Raw genomic sequence first — 12219 nt, forward strand, 5'->3', positions numbered from 1 at the left:
CTGTGGGGAACACATTTGCTACACAAATGGGCAAAGTTTGTGTTGAGGCCATGCTGCTTTAGCTAATGTCCATGGCCAGTGCCATTGTTCAGAAGAAAATAACAGTCATGCAATGAGTTTACCTGTAATGCTGGTAAGACAATGTGCACACGACTGCCTGGAACTGTTGGTTCCTTGAATCCTCATAAAGGTGCGATGATCATAGTGGTCCATCTCCCGATAGCCCCTTGGTCTGAGTAGAAATGACTGACTCAAAAGGTTGATCAGGCGAGGGAAGGAAAGGAAGACAACAGCAGGGAGGGAGATCTGAAATAAAGGTAAACAAGCATAAGCATTCCGCACTTCTTGCCACTGAATCACAGAATACCTCAGGACCTATACTGTAACAGTTACACCTGTAAAGGAAAACAACAGCCACTGTATCCTAGTTGGAATCACAGTAATGAAAATTATACTAGATCTGAAGATTGAACACAGACACATAAAAGGTAGCAGAGGTTTGCAGCTAAATGAAGGGTGTATAACGCTCTGCAGGCTGCTTCAATGCAATTATAGCCATGCAGTAATCAAGGTAATCAGAGTGTATGAATAATGCTCCAATGAACAAAAATACTAATGCCCTGCAGTGCTACTCACAAAAAGGTAACAATCCATAGTTACCCCTGGGAATCAGTGAGGGTCAAGAAGGGAAATTACACATCACCCGCACGAGCCTTATGAAGCTCATCCAACGAGGGAGGGAATTATGTAAACACAAGGAAGCCCCACATGAGACAGTCATTGACTCGTCCAACTGGGCTTTGAAGTACCTAACATAACAAGCTGCTGTTCCGGAACTCAACAGAGAGTAATGAGGAGCAATGCCACAAAACCACCCTTACCATGACCAGGATATGCAGCACCCCACAAGAGAATCCTGGGATTAACGTCACCCGACTGGTGCCACGGAATCGTTTACATTTGCTACAGCACAACGTTGTGATGTCATCAGCGCAACATTCCTGGCATCATGGGAATAGAAAGTTAACATCAACTGACCGAGAAGGCTTGCAAAGCAATGTTCTCCACCTATCCTGAGAAAGCAACTTGACAGTGACATGACATAGTGGCACAAGGGGCAATGCATCCATACGAACAGACTCACAAGACACCTGACAGAACATGTGGGACATACGCTGGCCCACACCTTCACAACATGGTTGATTAGAAATCAAACTGTACTGGCACACAAGATTAAGTGGATGAGCCAAACACATCCTGCTGCAAACAGTGAGGCTGCAAATCCCCATGGAGCCTGTGGTTGTGATGTCCCACACAATGTCACCCGTGGTATCCGCAATGTGTCAGGGTCAAGGTTGAAACACTTTGATGTCTTCACCAGAGTCAATAATCCACAACAGATGACTGTCAAGAAGGGTGACTGTCCTTCCATGGGAGTGGGGCAACTGGTAATTTGATCCATGGTGTTGAGACATGTATGGATGGTGATTCAACATGCACAGAAACAGTTCCCACACATTCCCAAACCATACCAACTCCAAACAGCCTGTTTGGATCTCTTACCTGAACTGACATTTACACATGTCCGTGCATGGAACGCTGATTCGGACCACATTGCAATCATCATGAGAAACAGCAGGAGGGCAGAGATGACACACAGCAACCTCTAAATGACAGACACACAAGGGCTCACCGATAAAAATCTTTGCTAAAGACATGGGCAGGTACAAAACATGAACAATGTAGTACACACATACATTTTAAGCTAAGGCATTGCACATTTCTGTGTGGCATGACATCAGCACTTGAGTAACTTTGCATACAGTCTGATGGACACACACATTGCAACACATGCCACTCAATGCTACAAGCTTGCACGCTCATTCGCAGTGACTCACCATTATGAGAAGAAGTTGCATATGAGCTGACTCCGGATATCATCTTTCCCCTCATCACTTGCATAGTGACCAAGCCTTTCAACCGCAACAGGTGGATGTTCCTGCTCCTCAGGATCCAGGATTAGTGGCACTGCCTTCTCAACTGCCATGTTGTGCAGTATGCAGCACATGATAAAGATATTACAGACCTTGGCCAGGCATATGGGAGATATCCGTCGGTCTTGGACACCGGAATCGGCTCTTCAGGAGGCCAAACGTCCGTGTGCATTATTGTACCGCTGTTCTGCAGCTGTTCTGGGTTACGGAGAGTGTCATCAGCCATGGCATGTTGGGATATCCGAGTCACCTGCAAATATACATCATGTAAATAAGTAGTTCATGAGATGCTGACAGAGCGAAAGGTACTGAAACACACAGGACAAACAGAGTTTACCCACCAACAAGACATACCCGATCGTTGTGCAGCTGCAGATCATTTTCGGCACCCTGCTACGCCTCATGATGAATGCATCATGGCACGATCCTGGAAAAAATGCACAAACATGGGAAATAAGCATGTAAGCAAGACACACCACCAGCGCATTTATTGAGTGGTAATGTTTCCTGTTGCGGTAAGCCTGCTCCTGAGCCTCTGGTGGCACCAAAGCCACATGTGTCCCACCAATGGACCCAATGACATGTGGCATCCCTCCCAGGGCTGCCATCACTTTCAGCTTGGGGCTCAGTGCAGTATGATACCTGTGTTGCGGTTGGAGATGTGGTTCCAGCCTGTTCGTCAAGTCCTGAATCAACTGTCGAGTGAATCTGTAACGTCGGATGCAGGCACGTTCCCTCATGGTAGCCAAGTCTGCAGGACATAATTGGGAATAATGGAGAATAACTGTCAGACAACATCAATGGCAAGGTACATATCACATTCAAAACTGCTACTACACATCAGGTCACTATGGAGTCTGGCATGTGCAATACATCCAGGACACATATGCCAGCTTGCTGGCTCTCCTACAAAAACACAGGTACACCTGTTGATTGCCTGTTGATTGCCTAATAAAACATGACATGCCCTAACAAGCTGCTGGTGTGGTCTGAGTGAACAGCCCAAGATATCACTGGAGTGACACACGTCTCCAATCCTGCAGTGGAAGGTTGTCAACCCATCCAGTCAGCTGACTGCAAGGCACACACACAGGTCACATGGAATAGCAAATGAACATATAGAACACATTGCAATTAAGGTGTGCATGAGACAACAAAATGACTCAGCCCTTGTCAGGATGCAGACATGTGTGCCTTGAGAAAAAGTAATGTCTGATGGCATGAGACCCAAAACCCATGGTAACGCATATTTGGCATGGTGTGCGTACATCTGAACCATTCCATTCTCAACGCAGACCCATGTTAGATGCACCAACAGCAGAAGCAGTTTACGTATCACAAACAAGCTCACGGTTTAACATGACACACACCGGACATAGTCACATAGGGTCCTGCTGAGGGAGAAATGTCAAGTGACAAAGTGCCCCGGTCCCTGGCATCATGAGACAGGTGCCCGTAGTGATAACTGTGCCATCCCAGTATTGATGTGCATGCCAACATCTGCATAATGGTACACATGTGACAAGTGTCAAGGTGATGTGTGTCACATAGTTCCCCGTCACACATGACATGTGTCAACAGGTCAGCACACATCAATTCTGCAACAAGATCAGATGCCCTGTGCTATATCACTTCCTGCCACACCCAGGGCATGCCTATGTAATTATGCAATGAAAAGAACTTGATAGACATCCTTGTTTGAACAATACCCCTACAACTCTGCATGTGTGCGCCTCGTATCACCATTTTAATGGTGCCATGCATGAGCATGTGAAACGCACCATACCCCTGCATTCACAACTGCGTGTGATACGCACCGTGTCAAACACATCGTACCCCAGCATTACGTGCGTATGTGCGCACCGTCTCACTATTGTAATCATGCCATACGCGAGCGAACCGCACCCCAGCATTATGTGCGTGTGTGCGCATCGTCTCACTATTGTAATCTTGCCATACGCGAGCAAACCGCACCCCAACATTACGTGCGTGTGTGCTCATCGTCTCACTATTGTAATCGTGCCATACGCGAATGAACTGTACCCCGACATTACGTGCATGTGTGTGCATCGTCTCACTATTGTAATCCTGCCATACGCGAGCGAACCATGCTCTGACATTATGTGCATGTGTGTGCATCGTCTCACTATTGTAATCGTGCCATACGCGAACAAACCGTACCCCCACATTACGTGTGTGTTTGCGCATCGTCTCACGATTGTAATCGCGCCATAACCGAGCGAACCGTACCCCGACATTACGTGCATGTGTGCGCATCGTCTCACTATTGTAATCATGCCATATGCGAGGGAACCGTACCCCGACATTACGTGCGTGCGTGTGTGTGCATCATCTCACTATTGTAATCATGCCATACGTAAGCGAACCATACCCCAGCATTACGTGCATGTGTGCGCATCATCTCACTATTGTAATCATGCCATATGCGAGCAAACCGTACCCCGACATTACGTGCATATGTGCGCATCGTCTCACTATTAAAATGGTGCCATACGAGAGCGAACCGTACCCCGACATTACATGCGTGTGTGCGTATCGTCTCACTATTAAAATGGTGCCATACGCAACGTGAAACGTACTGCACACATGTGTGGATATCAAAAAATACTTAGGGGACACCTAGGGGACGAGTAGTAGGCCCTGAATGCAGCCTGGTTGTCATGGATACAGAGATTTGAGTGTGTGCTACAGGTGTCCTGCAAAAGTTAGTTGGGCAAAAATATACATTGTTGCAAAATGATTGTGGACCTGAAGCTCAAATTTAAAACCATGCAAATGTGTGTCAGGGCCTTATGTTTTAAAAAATTGGATGAAACGTAGGATGCAAAGTAATCTGGCCTACCACACTGTACGCTTGAGACTGAAAGCCCCTCAGCAGTACTGATCTAAGGCTGCATGTGGCTGTGAGAGAGCACTTGCCTGCACAACATTGGAGTGGACCACATTGCTGCTGTCTCCGCATTCCCTGAACTCTTATGTCGCATACGATGGAGAGGGCACCAGCATTCACTGAGGAGGAAACAGGCCCTGCTGGATGCCCTCCTACCACAGTATAGCAAACTGTATGGGAGACGAGGGGAGAAGGTGAGTATTGACTGCACTAGCTTTGACTGGGCACATGTTTTGGGAGTGTCACAACAGGCATTGTGTATTGGTGGGACAGACATGCAATGTGGTTTTGAGAGAGTCCCAGGGGATGTACATGGTGGTGTCTCTCATGCAGTGCATGATGTAGTTCATTTGTGTTCACTCCTCACTTGCATTTTGCTTACTGTGACATTCACTGCACAGGCGAGGGAACTAAGCCAGGGTGTGTCTGTCTGGTCTGCTGAGGGTTGTTAAGTGGAGTAGGATATAGGAATGCTTGCCACATGCTGTCCCACACCCTGCAGTTGCATGTGTTGTACAGTGTGTGCCATGATCAGTGAGTGTGTCGCATCTGTTGCGCCATATGTTGTCTTTCAATTCCATGTAGTGCATTGGGGTTTGCCCACAGGCCTAATTCACATGGACAATGATGCAAGTCCTGTCAGCATCCTATGCCCTGTTCACATTATAAATGTTGTGCAAGTGTGTGTCTCTGGAACATGGAGCCGGTGTAGTGATGTTGTTTCACTTTGTCTTCCTGACAGGTAACAGTCTACGAGAAAGGGGAGATATGGTCGGATATTGTCAGGCTGTCTGGTCTTTGGGGGTATATCGCCGTCGGCTGCACCACATACAGAAGAGGTGGCAGGACATCCGGTGCTGGACCTGGCGTATCGCCCGGGTCCAGCTGAAGCTGTCACCTCCACACCGGCATGGCGGAAGCCGTCACCTCACCCCCCACATGCTCCGGGTCCTGGCAGTGGTCTTTCCAGACCTCCATAGGCAGTTGCAGGAGAGACAGCAGGAAGGAGGGGGTAGGTACATGGCTGTTTGTTGTGTTGTGTGTCAGCTGCTCTGAAGCTTGGATACACTCCCACAGTTGGGGTGTCTGGTCAGACAGGTTATATGTGCAGTGTATTTCCAATTCCCCCTATTCAGCAAGTGCTCTTTTTCATCCCTTCCCGTGCCTTAAGATGTGTCCCCTGGTCTGTGTGTATTCACTTTTGCACATGTTCATCTAGGTTGCAAGAAAATTAGACTGCATATTGATTAGCGCATCATGTGGGAGGGTGGTCTGTGACATGTTTTGGGACCTTGCCTGTGCCATGACCTGTGCACTGTGTTTGGGCTTCATATTTGTTTGCAATGATGATGCGTCTCAACATAGGAGTGTGAGGTTTCAACGGCACACCCTTGCAGCATGCATGACCCATGTTGTGTTCTCAGACATGATGTACATGAGTTGGGAGATATGCATAGTGCCATGAGGGTTACTCATGGTACCGTCAGCTCATTCCAGAAGCACGGATCAGTGTGCCCACTGAAGTCCCCAGAGACACCCTGGCCTCCTAGTCATGTGTGTCATCCAAAACTGTTCCCATTCTATGTGTGTTCAGCATGGGTCTGCCTCTATGGCATTGGTCCCTGGCATAGTTTGTATTTTTCCTGTGTCTGCTACATGTGCCCACTGTACATGGTTACAAGATTTGGCTTGTGCATACTCACACTGGGAAGTGCCTGTGTGCCCATTCACAACAATCTGTTGTTGTTTGTTTGTGCCTAATATGTATTGCCAGCCCCACGATGTGAGCTTGTGTTACTTTTAGAATTGTTGCTGCACCGTTTTAGTTACGCAGATTCTGAGATCTCACTTCTTGAACTGTATCAATCACATTGACTGAGGGGTGGGGGGGTTGTGCAGGAGAAGTCTAATGTGCCTGCCGATTTGGCCTTGCCAGATGAGACCTGTGGGTGAGAGTTGGCTGGTCAATGTTTCACCATGCACCTGCCCTGCGATGGTGGCCAGTGCTTTTATTTGGGGCTTGACAGCCTATGTCATTTGTTTCCAGACATGATTGTGCCTCATTCTGGTGCAACGCTGTTTTGTCTTAGTGTGCACACTACTGTCTTGACATTCAATACATGTGGAATGTATGAAGTATGGTGAGTCCCAAGATGCCAACAATTCGTGACCCATCTCCAGCCTCCCAGTTGCTAGGGTCCCTTCTGTTTGTGCAGCCCTCCATGTCTCCTTCGGCCCGGCACCGTAGCCCCTGCCCCTGTCTCCACTGCTGCCCTCAGTGCGCAGCCTGTGGACCTACTCCAGCAGATTCAGGTTGGTCAGACATCAATGCTGACTGTCCTCCATGGCCACACTCGAATACTGACACAGTTGTTGTCATTCATGGAGGGCATGTCGGCTACAATGTCTGACCAACGTCAGATTCTATCGTCCATGGACTCCTCACTGACGGCAGCAGTTTCCCTTCTGCAGCGGTCCATCCCACCCCATCCTTCGGACCCATCCAAACCCCCCTCTCCCATACCTGTCCAGAGCACATGCATAACAACACGCTCACGCACACCAACAGACACAATCAGCACACCACCACAGAAGTGTAAGCGCAGATCTCCTGGCATGCAATCTCAGAGGGATGCAGGCACACCCACAGGGACTGGGGTCAGGCGGCATGAGACGCAGCAACAGACAAAGTCTGCAAGACTCACAGACCTCTACCTCCACTCCCATAGTGTCCCCGGTTGCAGGTGGTGGTCTGGCTGAACTGGAAGCAGTATGCAGCGCTGAGTTTCTTTCCACCTTTGGTGCTGCACAAGCCACTGAGGAGGATACCTCCCCCTGCACCAACAAAACATACCCTTCCCACTACTGTCCCTGCAGTGCTGGACCTGACCCAGATGATGCCCTCCACGGGTCAACACCCTTTAGGTCTATCGTGTGCAGGCAAGTTCGGGGTCGACGACCTCCCCAAAGTCCCCCTACCAGACTTTGATATAGACTGGCCATTGGCCTTGTTTGAGCCGTGACTCATTTTTGAAGTTATTCTAATTTAGAGCTTAATAAAGCATTTTATTTTTCATTCTACACAATTGAATTTCAGGTACTTGCTTTAGGTGCAGTGGGCCAGGTGTTGGTGTCATGGTAATGTTTTGGGGTTCTGAAAGATGTCTATGTTATGCTGGTAATGAGGTAGACCATGGTATCTATGTGCCATCACAATGTCTCTGCAATGAATCATTGGTTGTGTGTGTTCAGTTTGGCTAGAGACATTGTTCCAAGAAGTGTTCCTTTCTCAGTGACACCTGAGATCTTCACTACAGACAGTTGCACAATTGTTGTGCTGACATGTGTGCACATTTCCTTTTTAGGTGACGGTTCCCTTCAGCAATGGCCATGCCTGCTCACAGATGACTACAGCTCATTAGTCTGTGCCATCCATGCTACTCACTGTACTTGTGTTTTGAGTATATACAAATGCCTTCATGGACACATTCACCCCTTTTCCCACTATGCAGGTGTGTAATCACTGCCTACCCCTATGTTGTGAATTGTTATGCAGGGTATTTGGGCACAAGACTCACAATTTTGTGCATTGTATCGAAGGGTTTAAAACCCTATTCCTTCCATGAGAGACTACATCTTGGTGGTCTGACCACCACCTGGACATTCATATCAGCCCAGGGATGTAAATTACAGTGTGTGATCCCTTTAGCTCTCTTTGTTAGGTGGGCTGTTACATGACTATACACTATTGTGTCATGATGGTAGGGTGTGTAGGTTGCCAGCAACCTCCATGGGTGGGTATGCATGTGGGATTCGACATCACATCCACATGTGGTGTGTCACACAGTGTGTGACAGAAATCCATACTTCTTTGAGTGGGACACTGCTGTAAGTGATGTCTTGCTATGGCACTATAAAGAAATTCACTAGTTAGGGATGCGCAATACCCCCATGTAGTTGTGGTATGATGATGATAATGCCCCCCTATATTTGGGCACTGCTGGGAGTCCTGTGCACCCACCCCTCTTATGTCTGGGCATTGCTGGGAGTCATATCCCCCTACCCCTCTTATGTCTGGGCACTGCTGGGAGTCCTATCCACCCACCCCTCTTATGTCTGGACTGCTGGGAGTCATATCCACCCCCCATACTGTTGGGCACTGCTGGGAGTTATATCCGCCCACCCCTCTTATGTGTGGGCACTGCTGAGAGTCATATCCCCTACCCCTCTTATGTCTGGGCACTGCTGGGAGTCACCCCTCTTATGTCTGGACATTGCTGGGAGTCCTGTGCACGCACCTCTCATATGTCTGGGCACTGCTGGGAGTCAGTTCCACCCACTCCTCTTATGTATGGGCCCTGCTGGGAGTCATATTCACCCACCCCTCTTATGTCTGGGCAGGGCCGGGAGTCATAACCACCCATCCCCATACTGTTGGGCACTGCTGGGAGTCCTGTGCACCCACCCCTCTTATGTCTGGGCATTGCTGGGAGTCATATCCCCCTACCCCTCTTATGTCTGGGCACTCCTGGGAGTCATATCCACCGACCCCTCTTATGTCTGGACTGCTGGGAGTCATATCCACCCCCATACTGTTGGGCACTGCTGGGAGTTATATCCGCCCACCCCTCTTATGTGTGGGCACTGCTGGGAGTCATATCCCCTACCCCTCTTATGTCTGGGCACTGCTGGGAGTCACCCCTCTTATGTCTGGACATTGCTGGGAGTCCTGTGCACCCACCTCTCATATGTCTGGGCACTGCTGGGAGTCAGTTCCACCCACTCCTCTTATGTATGGGCCCTGCTGGGAGTCATATTCACCCACCCCTCTTATGTCTGGGCAGGGCCGGGAGTCATAACCACCCACCCCCATACTGTTGGGCACTGCTGAGAGTCCTGTGCACCCACCCCTCTTATGTCTGGGCATTGCTGGGAGTCATATCCCCCTACCCCTCTTATGTCTGGGCACTCCTGGGAGTCATATCCACCGACCCCTCTTATGTCTGGACTGCTGGGAGTCATATCCACCCCCTATACTGTTGGGTACTGCTGGGAGTTATATCTGCCCACCCCTCTTATGTGTGGGCACTGCTGGGAGTCATATCCCCTACCCCTCTTATGTCTGGGCACCGCTGGGAGTCACCCCTCTTATGTCTGGACATTGCTGGGAGTCCTGTGCACCCACCTCTGATATGTCTGGGCACTGCTGGGAGTCAAATCCACCCACTCCTCTTATGTATGGGCCCTGCTGGAAGTCATATTCACCCACCCCTCTTATGTCTGGGCACTGCTGGGAGTCCTAACCGCCCACCCCCATACTGTTGGGCATTGCTGGGAGTCATACCCACCCACGCCTCTTATGTCTGGGCACTGCTGGGAGTCATATTCACCCACCCCTCCTATGTCTGGGCACTGCTGGGAGTCATATCCACCCACCCCTCTTATGTCTGGGCAATACTTGGAGTCATATCCACCCACCCATCTTATGTCTGGGCACTGCTGGGAGTCATATCCACCCACCCCTCTTATGTCTGGGCACTGCTTGGAGTGATATCCACCCACCCTCTTATGTCTGGGCACTGCAGGGAGTCATATCCACCCACCCCTCTTATGTCTGGGCACTGCTGGGAGTCATATCCACTCACCCCTCTTATGTCTGGGCACTGCTGGGAGTCATTTCCACCCACCCCCATACTGTTGGGCACGGCTGGGAGTCATATCCACCCACCCCTCTTATGTCTGAGCACTGCTGGGAGTCCTGTGCACCCACCCCTATTATGTCTGGGCACTGCCGGGAGTCATATCCACCCACCCCTCTTATGTCTGGGCACTGCTGGAAGTCATATCCACCCACCCCCATACTGTTGGGCACTGCTGGGAGTCATATCCACCCACCCCTCTTATTTCTGGGCACTGCTGGGAGTCATATTCACCCACCCCTCTTATCTCTGGGCACTGCTTGGAGTCATATCCACCCACCCCACTTATGTCTGGGCACTGCTTATGAGGGCCCCGGGGGGGGGGATGATATTTAACACAATTATGCCTGAAAACTTTGCGGGAGTGTACCCAACAACTTCTCAAAGTTTCATGGCAATCAGATGAATGGTGTAGTAATGTATAAAGGACAAACAGACAGACAGACATACATTTGTTTATATATATATTAACTAGCTTACCAGTCACGCATTGCTCCGATCTCAGAAGAAAGGAAATTCAAGGAAAAGCGTTATGATAACATTCAATTTACATTGTGTCATTTTTATTGAAACTTATTCATTTCACTATGGAAAACATTTCAAAGTATGGCTTGAGCAGTGCGTACTTGATCGGCTTCCAATCTTGATTCTCGTTGCTCTCCTGTTTCATTTGAGCGTGCTTGAGCAGTGCGTAATCGATCTGTTTCCAATCTTGATTCTCGTTGCTCGTTCGTTTGAGAAGAACATACTTGAGCAGTGCATACTCGATCGGCTTCCAATCTTGATTCTCGTGGTTCGTTTATTTGTGAAGAATGTGCTTGAGCAGATTGTATTCAAACAGCTTTTAATCTTGCTTCCCGTTGCTCGTCTGTTTCTGAAGATTGTAATGCCTTTTTCTTTCCTGCTTCATATGTAGATTGACCAATTGATTTCCGTTTGGGGGGCATAACTGTAGACGATGCTCGGAAATTCGCTGACAATTTCAGTATTCAAAAGATTTTGAGGGCCCTGAGGGGGGGGTGATATTTAAAATAATTTTATGCCAGAAAACCTCACGGGAGTGTACTCAACAACTTCCCAAATTTTAATGGCAATCGGATGAATGGTGTAGTAATGCATGAAGGACAAACAGACAGACAGACAGACATTAGTTTTTATATATAAAGACTAGCTTACCCATCGCGCGTTGCTGCGATCTCAGAAGAAAGGAAATTAAAGGAAGCTTGTTATGATAACATCTAATTTACATTGTGTCATTTGTATAGAAACCTATTCATTTTAATATGGAAAACATTTTAAAGTGTTGTTTTAATTCTGTTTATTTATTCGAGTGCTTGTGGATACACAGTATTTTTTGTTTTCCTTTCTGGTGCATACACGAATAAATCAGAAGGTTTTCTGATGCGTGAGCAGGCCACATAAAGTTGTCCATGTGAGAAGCACGGATTCTCCAAATCTAGTCCTGTGCACCCATCCCTCTTATGTCTGGGCACTGCTGGGAGTCATATCCCCCCACCCCCATACTGTTGGGCTCTGCTGGGAGTCATATCCACCCACCCCTCTTATGTCTGGGCACTGCTGGGAGTCATATCCACCCACCCCTCTTATGTCTGGG

Source organism: Lissotriton vulgaris, chromosome 7 (genome assembly GCF_964263255.1).
Source record: "Lissotriton vulgaris chromosome 7, aLisVul1.2, whole genome shotgun sequence".
In the NCBI taxonomy this organism is placed as follows: domain Eukaryota; kingdom Metazoa; phylum Chordata; class Amphibia; order Caudata; family Salamandridae; genus Lissotriton; species Lissotriton vulgaris.